The sequence below is a fragment of the Natator depressus genome, chromosome 2 (genome assembly GCF_965152275.1).
Source record: "Natator depressus isolate rNatDep1 chromosome 2, rNatDep2.hap1, whole genome shotgun sequence".
In the NCBI taxonomy this organism is placed as follows: domain Eukaryota; kingdom Metazoa; phylum Chordata; order Testudines; family Cheloniidae; genus Natator; species Natator depressus.
This window is the reverse complement of record NC_134235.1, coordinates 74,048,884-74,058,237: the sequence shown is the minus strand read 5'-3', so window position 1 is coordinate 74,058,237 and position 9,354 is coordinate 74,048,884. Positions and strand designations below refer to the sequence as shown.

At 39.2% G+C, this 9,354-nt stretch overlaps 1 protein-coding gene across 1 annotated transcript in view; it reads right to left on the bottom strand.

The window, feature by feature from the left end:
- Nucleotides 1-9,062: 9,062 nt before the first annotated feature.
- The window catches only part of CCDC178 (coiled-coil domain containing 178), a 352,723-nt gene continuing 352,431 nt past the window's right edge, over nt 9,063-9,354 (bottom strand). The window contains exon 18 of the mRNA XM_074944428.1: nt 9,063-9,354. This exon is cut by the window's right edge and continues 1,197 nt beyond it. The gene's annotated coding sequence lies outside the window, so the exon portion shown is untranslated.

Here is a 9,354-nt window from a genome sequence, read left to right as displayed (position 1 = left end):
GTGGAGACTGGGATCTGTGGGAGGTTGTGTGGAGACTGTGGGGTGGGACTGGGTGACTGAGAAAAGCTGGGGTAAGGGGACTGGGTGTTGGTGGAGACTGGTTGATAGAGAAAAGCTGGGCCAGGGGACTGGGAAGTGGTTGGGGGAGCAATAGGGGTGGAGGAGATGGAATGGAAGCCAGTGGTAAGGTGGTGGTGTGTGTGAAAACTGAGCTCAGATAAAGAGGTCTGTGTGGGGGGGAGGGGGAAATTGGGACTGACTGGACAAGGAGATTTGGACAGGGGCAGAATGTATCGGACTTGCTTGGATTAGGGGCACAAGGATCTTCGACCACGAGAGCACAATCCCCTCCAGAACCTGGATGGAACCGAGTCTCCACATTCCCCTGCTGTCAGCATGCTGCACAGGCAACCTTAATTCTGGCATTTCCTAACGGTTGTGTGCTTCACTTTTCCCATGTTAACGTTCTTTTAATGTAGGTTTTGGATGTAATTATATACCAAGTCTAACATTCTCGATGATGGCTCACTTGACAGTACATAGCCTGCTGCAGAAGGCTTTTAGGATTCCAAGACTGCAACCTCATGATTTTCAGAGGTGCTGAGCACCTGCCGCACCCATTACAACTCACTGGTCTTCGGGTTTTTGTTGAGCAAGCCAGGAAGAGTGATATTTTTTCTGGCTGACACAGGCTATAGGCTCAGCTGTTTCCACAGTGTGTCATACTTTACATGCTTTACAGGAATAATTTTTCTAAGGGTTAGAGCACAGTGATGCTTAGAAAACAGATTCAAACCTTGCACTGATTACCAGTGTAACCAGCAAGATCCCTTTCATTAAAATGTACACAAACAAATTTCCACATGCATTTTCTCTGGTTGTCTTAGCTTTGCCTTGAGCTTTCTTAAAAACAAGAAGGCTTGGGCCTTTGCATCTATCAAAACCATGTGCCTGTTCTTTATTCACGTTGCAGTTCTTTCCAATTTTTTTGTCAACTCTATGCCAAGAAGTGAAGAGATTAGGGCACTCAAAGCTTTGAAAGGATGTGATTCCCCAAAGTCATATGCAAAAGAGTTGTCCTAACAGCCATTTCTCCCTTCTCTACTACTTGTGTTATTTTTGTTCATTTAGTGATAAACTCAATATTAAACATTTGCTAGAGTTTTCATATCGATATTACGTTATATTGCCACTACTGAACAGTTTGGGGCTTTGTGGCTAGCTACCATGACAATAGATGCACAGCCTGGAACCAGTTTTAGTTAATTAAAGTCAATCAATCCAAACTTTGCTAACTTACTCATGTGAAACAATAGTATAATGAACCAAAGTCTGCAAGATGATTGGGAAACACAAATTATTGCACCCTGATAAATTAAATGTGACTATTACAAAACCTTCTTTCTAAATGAATACTCTGAGAGGGAATGTATGGGTGAATAAGCATAATTTAGAATAGAGAACAAAATTAAAGAATCTGTTACAACCCACGTTAGTATTTTAATTTTTCTTTAAAAGAAATAAATAACATCCCAGACCACCATGTTTATATGACAAAATGTGCATAACATCTAACACTCATTTTAAAAAAGAAATATGAAAACAAGTTGTTGTTTTTTATTTGACCTATTCTGATACGTGAGCTGAATTTTCCAAGCCACGCAGCTTTTTTACACATGTAAGGAAGTGGGCTGCTCCCAAAAGGCATGGAATTTCTCATGCTGATGTCCTGCATAACCATTCAGTTTCCAAAGCTGTATTCTCATTGACCTTTTTGGTGAGGTTAGAGCGATGAATCAACTCCCTACAGGACACAATTGTCACACACCACTTCCTTTCCAGAAAAAGATAATCTTTCTCCTCATTTTGTATGGAAAGAGTCCACCAATGTTTTAAAGCAAGGAATGGGTAGGTGAGGGGAACAACCACGCCCAGAGCAGCACTTTTCTTTTTCCTGCTATTTTCTATTAGCTACCTAAAGGAACTACTTTTCATACTGAAAAGGTACCGTGCATAAAATCACTGCAAAACTGGTTGATAGGTTTTTGTTTGAAAAATTCCATTTAAATTTTTTTTAACAGTAATAGTCATTCCAGTGGCTTATTACTATGCTAGGGCCTGAATTTGGCCTAAGATGTTTATGATATTTCATTTACACCGTGCTCTTCATGTACGTTGCAATGGAGAATAACTATAGCAAACAAATTGATTCACTTCCCCAAAGAGTTTACTGTCTGAAAACACGGTACAATATAGCATATTATAGAAACAGAATATTGACTGATTCTCAGATATGAAATACTGCATGGAGTATGTGAGATCTAGATTTGTTTTTTAAGATGAAAGGGAAAGAGATTATTTTACCTTAATACAACCCTAAAAGATGCCTTTCAAACCTGGGTGGGTGAATTATTGTCGTCTTCTATCTATTGTGAACTATTTGTAGACCCGACTACAATTTTCTAACAGTGAACAGCTAAAATATTTGTCCAGACAGACTGAGTCACACACAGTTTCTTTTGTTTCTGTTCTATTTTAAAGGCCATTTTAAGTGACTTTTAAGGCTTGTGGAAAGTGCTGCAAAGTCAGCCCTGGAGAATGATGTCCCTTCCCAGATATGAGTTTCAGTAATCAATCCTGGATGTCACAAATGCTTGGATCACCAAGGTCGTGTGTGTGGTATAGGATAGGGTAAAAAATTTTGGCCAGTCACTGATAGAAGTGCACATGTTTTGCCACCATGGCTATTTGCGAGGACCCAGAGCTGTGGATCAAATCTGAGAGCATATGCCCTCAATAGTGAAGAATGTGAGAGACAAATTTTTCAAAGAACTTCCCCCTCTGCCTACCTAGTCTTGTGTCCATTCTGCTTTACCCCTCTGATCTTCGTTCAGATGCTGATTTCTGCAAACTGTTGAGACAGGAAAGATGGTGCTGTTTACATTTCTTGTAAAAGGAGATATAAAAACTGTTAGCACCTCAACTGTTGTTGACCCACCTAATCTCCCAGTGGCTTCATATAGATACTGAATTAAGAGGGTGAGAGGATTGAACCTTACAGGACTTTGTAGGTAAGGGCTTGGGAGCTCTCAGGGTTCCCTGCCCACTCTGAACTCTAGGGTACAGATGTGGGGACCCGCATGAAAGAACCCCTAAATTTATTTCTATCAGCTTAGGTTAAAACTTCCCCGAGGCACAAATTCTTTGCCCTTGGACGGTACGCTGCCACCACCAAGCGATTTAACAAAGAATCAGGGAAAGGACCACTTGGAGTTCCTATTCCCCCAGAATATCCCCCCAAGCCCTTACACCCCCTTTCTTGGGGAGGCTTGAGAATAATATCCTAACCAATTGGTTACAAAGTGATCACAGACCCAAACCCCTGGGTCTTAGGACAATAAAGAAATCAGTCAGGTTCTTAAAGGAAGGATTTTATTTTTAAAAAAAGTAAAAATCACCTCTGTAAAATCAGGATGGAAAATAACTTTACAGGGTAACAAAAGATTCAAAAACACAGCAGAACTTCCTCTAGGCTTAGTTTCAAAGTTACAAAAAACAGGAATAAACCTCCCTCCAGCAAAGGAAAAATTCACAAATAGAACAAAAGATAATCTAACATGCGTTGCCTGGCTTTTACTTACAATTTGTAATACGAGAGACTTTTAGGATGGTTTATAGGAGAAGGAGTTTTCTGACCTGATGCTTCTCTGCTTCCCAAGAGAACACACCAAAACAAAGCCTTCCGCGCCCCCCCGTCCCCCAAGATTTGAAAGTATCTTCTTTCCCCATTGGTCCTTTTGGTCAGGTGCCAACCAGGTTATTTGAGCATCTTAACCCCTTACAGGTAAGGAGGAATTCTAGGCTACCCTTAGCTGTATGATTATGACAGGAGTCCTCCAGGTTTTGGCTAAAATGAGGTTTCTGAGCCTCTTTAATGGGATTTTATGAGGGCATTAAGGGTCCATCCTAGCAGATCCTGGTGAAGCCTTGGGGCTTATGTTGCTACATTCAGACATCAGTTGTATGAATGGAACACAATAGAAAAAGTATGTAACATAATCAACTACACGTGAGAATGAAATATGCCTCTATTGCCCACAACAAGAATCCTAAAACTAAGTGCATCACCTATTAATTATACCTTTAAAATTGGTAGACATTTTAAAAGAAGCTCTAAAGATTATTTTATTTAACTGAAAAGGCAATGTAATTCAATGGAAGGTTCAACAAAACAGATGAACTGAAAAACAGAGTTATCCATAATTTTATTAAAACATGAAAAATATTTACCAATTTAATTAAGGTTTCCACAAATTAATAGATCAAGTTTCTTATAGAATGACATTAATAATATTTAATTAGTCCTTATTTACTTCCCGTTATCTTATTCCTTCCCCTGTTCAATTTCAACCACAACTGAAATATACATATATGAAACATGTTAAGCTAAGAAAGTATTAATTTGTTATATTTGATAAATGTATGTGCATGATGCATATAACATTATTTCCATGTCTGTTCTACTATCACTGTGTGTATTACTGTATTTTAGCATATTAGAAAAACTCCCCAGTGACATGGGGTGTTATATAAAGCAATTTGCTATTGTTACAGGCAACAATGGGGAAATATCTTTTCAAGAAAAAGTGGGATACAATACCTCTTACCATAACAAATCCAATACAGAGTCATCCTATAAAAATTTAAATTAGGGAACAGAAGGGTTGGGTTACTCACGGAACCTGATTCCAGGATGAAACACCAGCAGGCCAAGCCTGGATTTAGTATGCAACACTGAGTCTAGACAATATTGTTTTGTAAACTTAGGTAGAGAACAGTTGTTGCTTTGAAAATCCCTTGGATGAGAACTGATCTGAATCCAGTTACCTTCAACAATATGTCACTGACTGAATGAGCCTTAACATGACCTTGCAAACTGAATTCTTCTAAGGAATAATAATGAGACATGCAGTCAGCCATTTTGATATGACTTCTCTACAGGGCTGGCTCTAGGATTTTGACACCCCAAGCTCTGAGAGCACAACTGCCCAAGCAAAAAAAAAAAAAAAAAGGGTGGCCGGAATGCCGCCCCTGGAATTGTGCCACCCCAAGCATGTTCTTGCTTTACTGGTGCTTAGAGCTGGTCCTGCTTCTCTAGACAATTTGTCTACAGTTACACTCTGCTAACACTGCAGACCCTTTTTCCCACAACCAAATGCAGTAATACTGTATAAACCAAAACCTGAAAAAATATCCCAAATTAAAAGATAGCCCAAAATATAGTAGGTCAAATTAATCTGGCACCTGCACAGACATCCACATTTGCAAAAGGCTACACTGGAACCATGGTTTCCCAACAGCCATCCGCAATGGCAGAGCATCACACTGGTATGTAAATAACACTTCCATGTCATAAATGACAGTTGACTAATTTATCTATGAGTCAAAGTGAGTGAGGTAATATTTTTTTAATGGACTGACTTCTGTTGGTGGAAGAGACAAGCATTTGAGCTGAACAGAGCTCTTCTTCAGGTCTGGAATAAGTAATCAGAGTGTCACAGCTAAATACAAGGTGGGACAGATTGTTGAACATAAAGTTAAGCATGTTGCAGGAGACCAGTTAAAGTGAAATGAGCAATTAACACCTCTGCCATCATAGGACAAAGAAGGGTTAGTAGGTTACGGATTGTGGGAATGAGCCATAAAACAAGTGTCACTGCCATGAATTTTGGTCTCTAGCAGCATGATAAATTTAAATTCCCAGGCTTAGCTTCTGAAGTGGTTGTGCAGATTTCCTGTGAGCGCAAGGACGAGGAGATCTGATATGGAGTGATCGCTCTGTGAAAAGCGTTCACACATGGGTGATAGAGTGTTTTTGTCTGACCATTTTTCTGTGAGAGTTCATTTGAGAGTATAGGGATTGTGCGGTTTCACCCACATAATTGTTGGGGCATTTGAGCCTACTGTAGCCTCAAAAGTTCACTTCGGATCTGATCCAGTTCCATTTAAATTAATGAGAGTTGGGTCAGGCTTTTATGGTACCCATGTCATTTGTAACGATGGGAACACTGAGACTTTAAATTCAAGGCAGGAAAATGGCATCTGCAAATATGACAGTTCCCTCCATCATTTACTATTTAAAGCGCCCTTGGTGTACATAGAAGCATTTAGGCTGGGATTTTCATAAAGGCCTCAGGAAGTTAGGCACCCTTTGTGCCTTTGAAAATCTCCCCACAGAAATTTCTTGTGTATCCGTTTTGTTTAGTGTTTAATAAACTAAATGCAGACCTGATATTTTACTTTAGAGCAGACACTATTAACCTTGAATTGAAAAAGTGACCTTCAACAGGCAGTAATGCTCTTCAGTAGTGAAACTGAGATTCACTATTGGTCATTTCTTCAGTCCCACCAATAGTTTGCCATCATAAACCTCAAATCCAGTCAGTACTGTGTGTTATATAGAGAATAAACATGTAACTGTGAATTATGGAGCTGTAATTCCATTGATGGCTTCTGGTAACATAATAAAGCACAAGTTTGGAATCTTGGATCTATGCCTTACATAAATTACCGCTCCACCTCCCCCGCCCCCCACCCCATGCTTACTTCATCCCTCCTTTCCTCTTGACTACTGCCAGAGAACCGCTTAGGCTGACAGCCTCATTCTCACCATGAGGACAGTTTTCCTTTAACATTCAGTTTATGATCACTGTTATAGTGGTAGTGCTGAGTTGCTTAATCTCATATTGCACAGGGATTATGTCACATCCAGGAGCCAGAAGATTTTTGTACATGAGTATACTCATGTACTCATGAGTATAACACATGCAGAAGAGGGCTTTTTGCCTTTCACAATTTACATGGATACAGAAATTCCTAGGAATTTGGCCCGGATATGGAACTCACAAAAATCTTTTCCCCTGCTCTGCCTGGTAATGTAAGACAGACAAAACAGATAAAACTTACTGATCAGCATGGTGCCTGGATTCCTGAAGAGCAAGCAGAACACTGCCCATAGCATCATTCCTGCACTCTGCCACAAGGGAGTTGTGAAAGCCTTTGCCAGCAATGGTAGAGCATGAAGGAAAAGAGGTGGAGCCAGAGTAGTCACAAAAGATCATCCTGACCCCCAACACTAACTTTCAGCTTCTGATCTATCTGCTGTGACTGAAGTCCCAACTTCCCAGCTGGTAACTCCCACAACAACAGAACCTTAACACCCCACACAAACGGTGGTTTTTATTGAATGAAACGTATCACTACCCAGTGTTACTCATTTTTATATTTAATTGAATAAGCATTTTCTTCTGCACACATTTCATATCTGAGGAATTTCTGTTTGTGACAAAGTCTCAGAAATCAAGAAGCCTTGCTGCTGAATTTAGGTTCAATGTGTGTCAGAATATGAAAGGTCCCTAATATAATATATACAGTACAGAAAAATACTTGGTAGGTGTCAATGGCGAGTACAGGAAGCACAAATATTCTAACATTTAGAATTTTAAAATTCTGACCTGAATATTTTTTAAATAATGAGAGCAAAATTTGTTTAAAAAATGCATCAGGCAGGGACCAATGTCACTGGCCGCTGAAGGTTCAGTACAATTTATTAGTAGTTATGATTCATTAGTGAATTGTTACTGAAATGGAACCAAAAACATCACATACTGGCTAAAAACAAAGTTCTAGAAGTGCATTTAATCCAATGACTATTAAAGTCAATGGAGGTCTTTCCACTAACTTCAGTAGACATTGGATCCAGCCCTTAATTATTTATTCATTCTTTGTGCTAAATGCCCTCGTTTCTCAGGTGGACAAACCCAGTTTTTGGTCCAGTGTCTCCTGAGGTGTCCTACTGGCCAATCCATAAGATCAAAAGAACAAATGACAGGGAGGGATCTCCTGAGTCATCGAGTCCACTCCCCTGCTCTTGAAGGCATATAATCCCATTAACAGAATAATAAAACCATTGAAATGTAGGGCCCCACTATTCCTATTGGTTAGCTGTTCCAGAACCTCACTGAACAGTTAGAAACCTTCTTCCCACTTCCAGCCTAAATTAACTCTTGGCAAGTTTATACCTAAAATACATGGTAAGTGCACGCTTTGTGGTGTATTAATACTTGCCTATTAAACTGATTTACTGCCTATTCCAGTTTACCCTAAATCTTTCAATAAAGCACAGGAAATGTACATGAAATGAACTCAGAAAGAAACTATGACAAGAATTCACAGAGAATTTGCTTTGAATAGCTTACATTTCAAAGCAACAGTACTGCGGGGAAAACCAGACACAGTAAAAATGAGATGGTGTTTTCCTCTAAATTATTTGTTACTGATTTTGGACTGTTTGCTTGAGAACTAAAATATGCTGAAGCTATGGCTTCAATGTTTTATACTATGGCAAAATCTGTTTTGTTTTAAATATCATATATCCATGTACATATGTAGCTGTATTATGAAAAATCCCCGCCCCCTCCCCCCCGAACACATAACACATAATGACAGATGGGGCTAGACGCATTATTCTCACACCTGCAGGCTTCGGTGCATATTTGCTCTTTTCAGTTTTCCTCTGTCATATGGTATGTTACTGAAGTGATTTCCATGATTTGGTAGACAGATGTGGAGCACAGCTATTGAATTCCCATCACTGCTATTTTTTTTAGTACATATTTAAGACTAGAAATCTTAACACAACACAAACAGTATCTTCTCTAAAATATTTGCATATTGAAATATGCCATTTTAATTTTAGATAACTATGGGCTGCATCCTGCAAACACTTCTGAGCACATGCTTATTCCTGTGCATAGTGCCACATAAATCCATGGGAAGTTGATGGAACTATGCACAAGAGCCTGTGGGGTTGAGTCCATAGATACCTACTACTGATATTTCATGTTTTTAAAGCATTATTTTGAAAGAGAAGATACTGTATGTGCCATGTACTAAAGCAGTAGGATAATGGTAACTCCGTAGCTTTGCTCCCCATCTGTCACATATATTGGGTGGTTTTCGTTCTTTGTAGACAGATAGATAGATACCCTTAACCTTTCATAGACTTCTTTTGGTTACTGATAGCTGGTGAGGAGCTGGTTGCCTTTAAAGATTGCTTTTATTTTTTAAGTCAAAAAGTGATATCATAATCTTGCATTTGTGACAGCACAATCATTTCCTTGACAAAAACAGTGTGAGAGCTTAGCAGAGGTAAAATTAAACAGTTGGTAATGGTAAATAAGATGATACAGTGGGTTTCAAAAGGGGAAGCACACAACATATTGAAACAAAATTATCTCTGAAAATTGTTACTAATGGCCAAATAAATGCAAGAGTGCTTTTGTTCACTTCTTT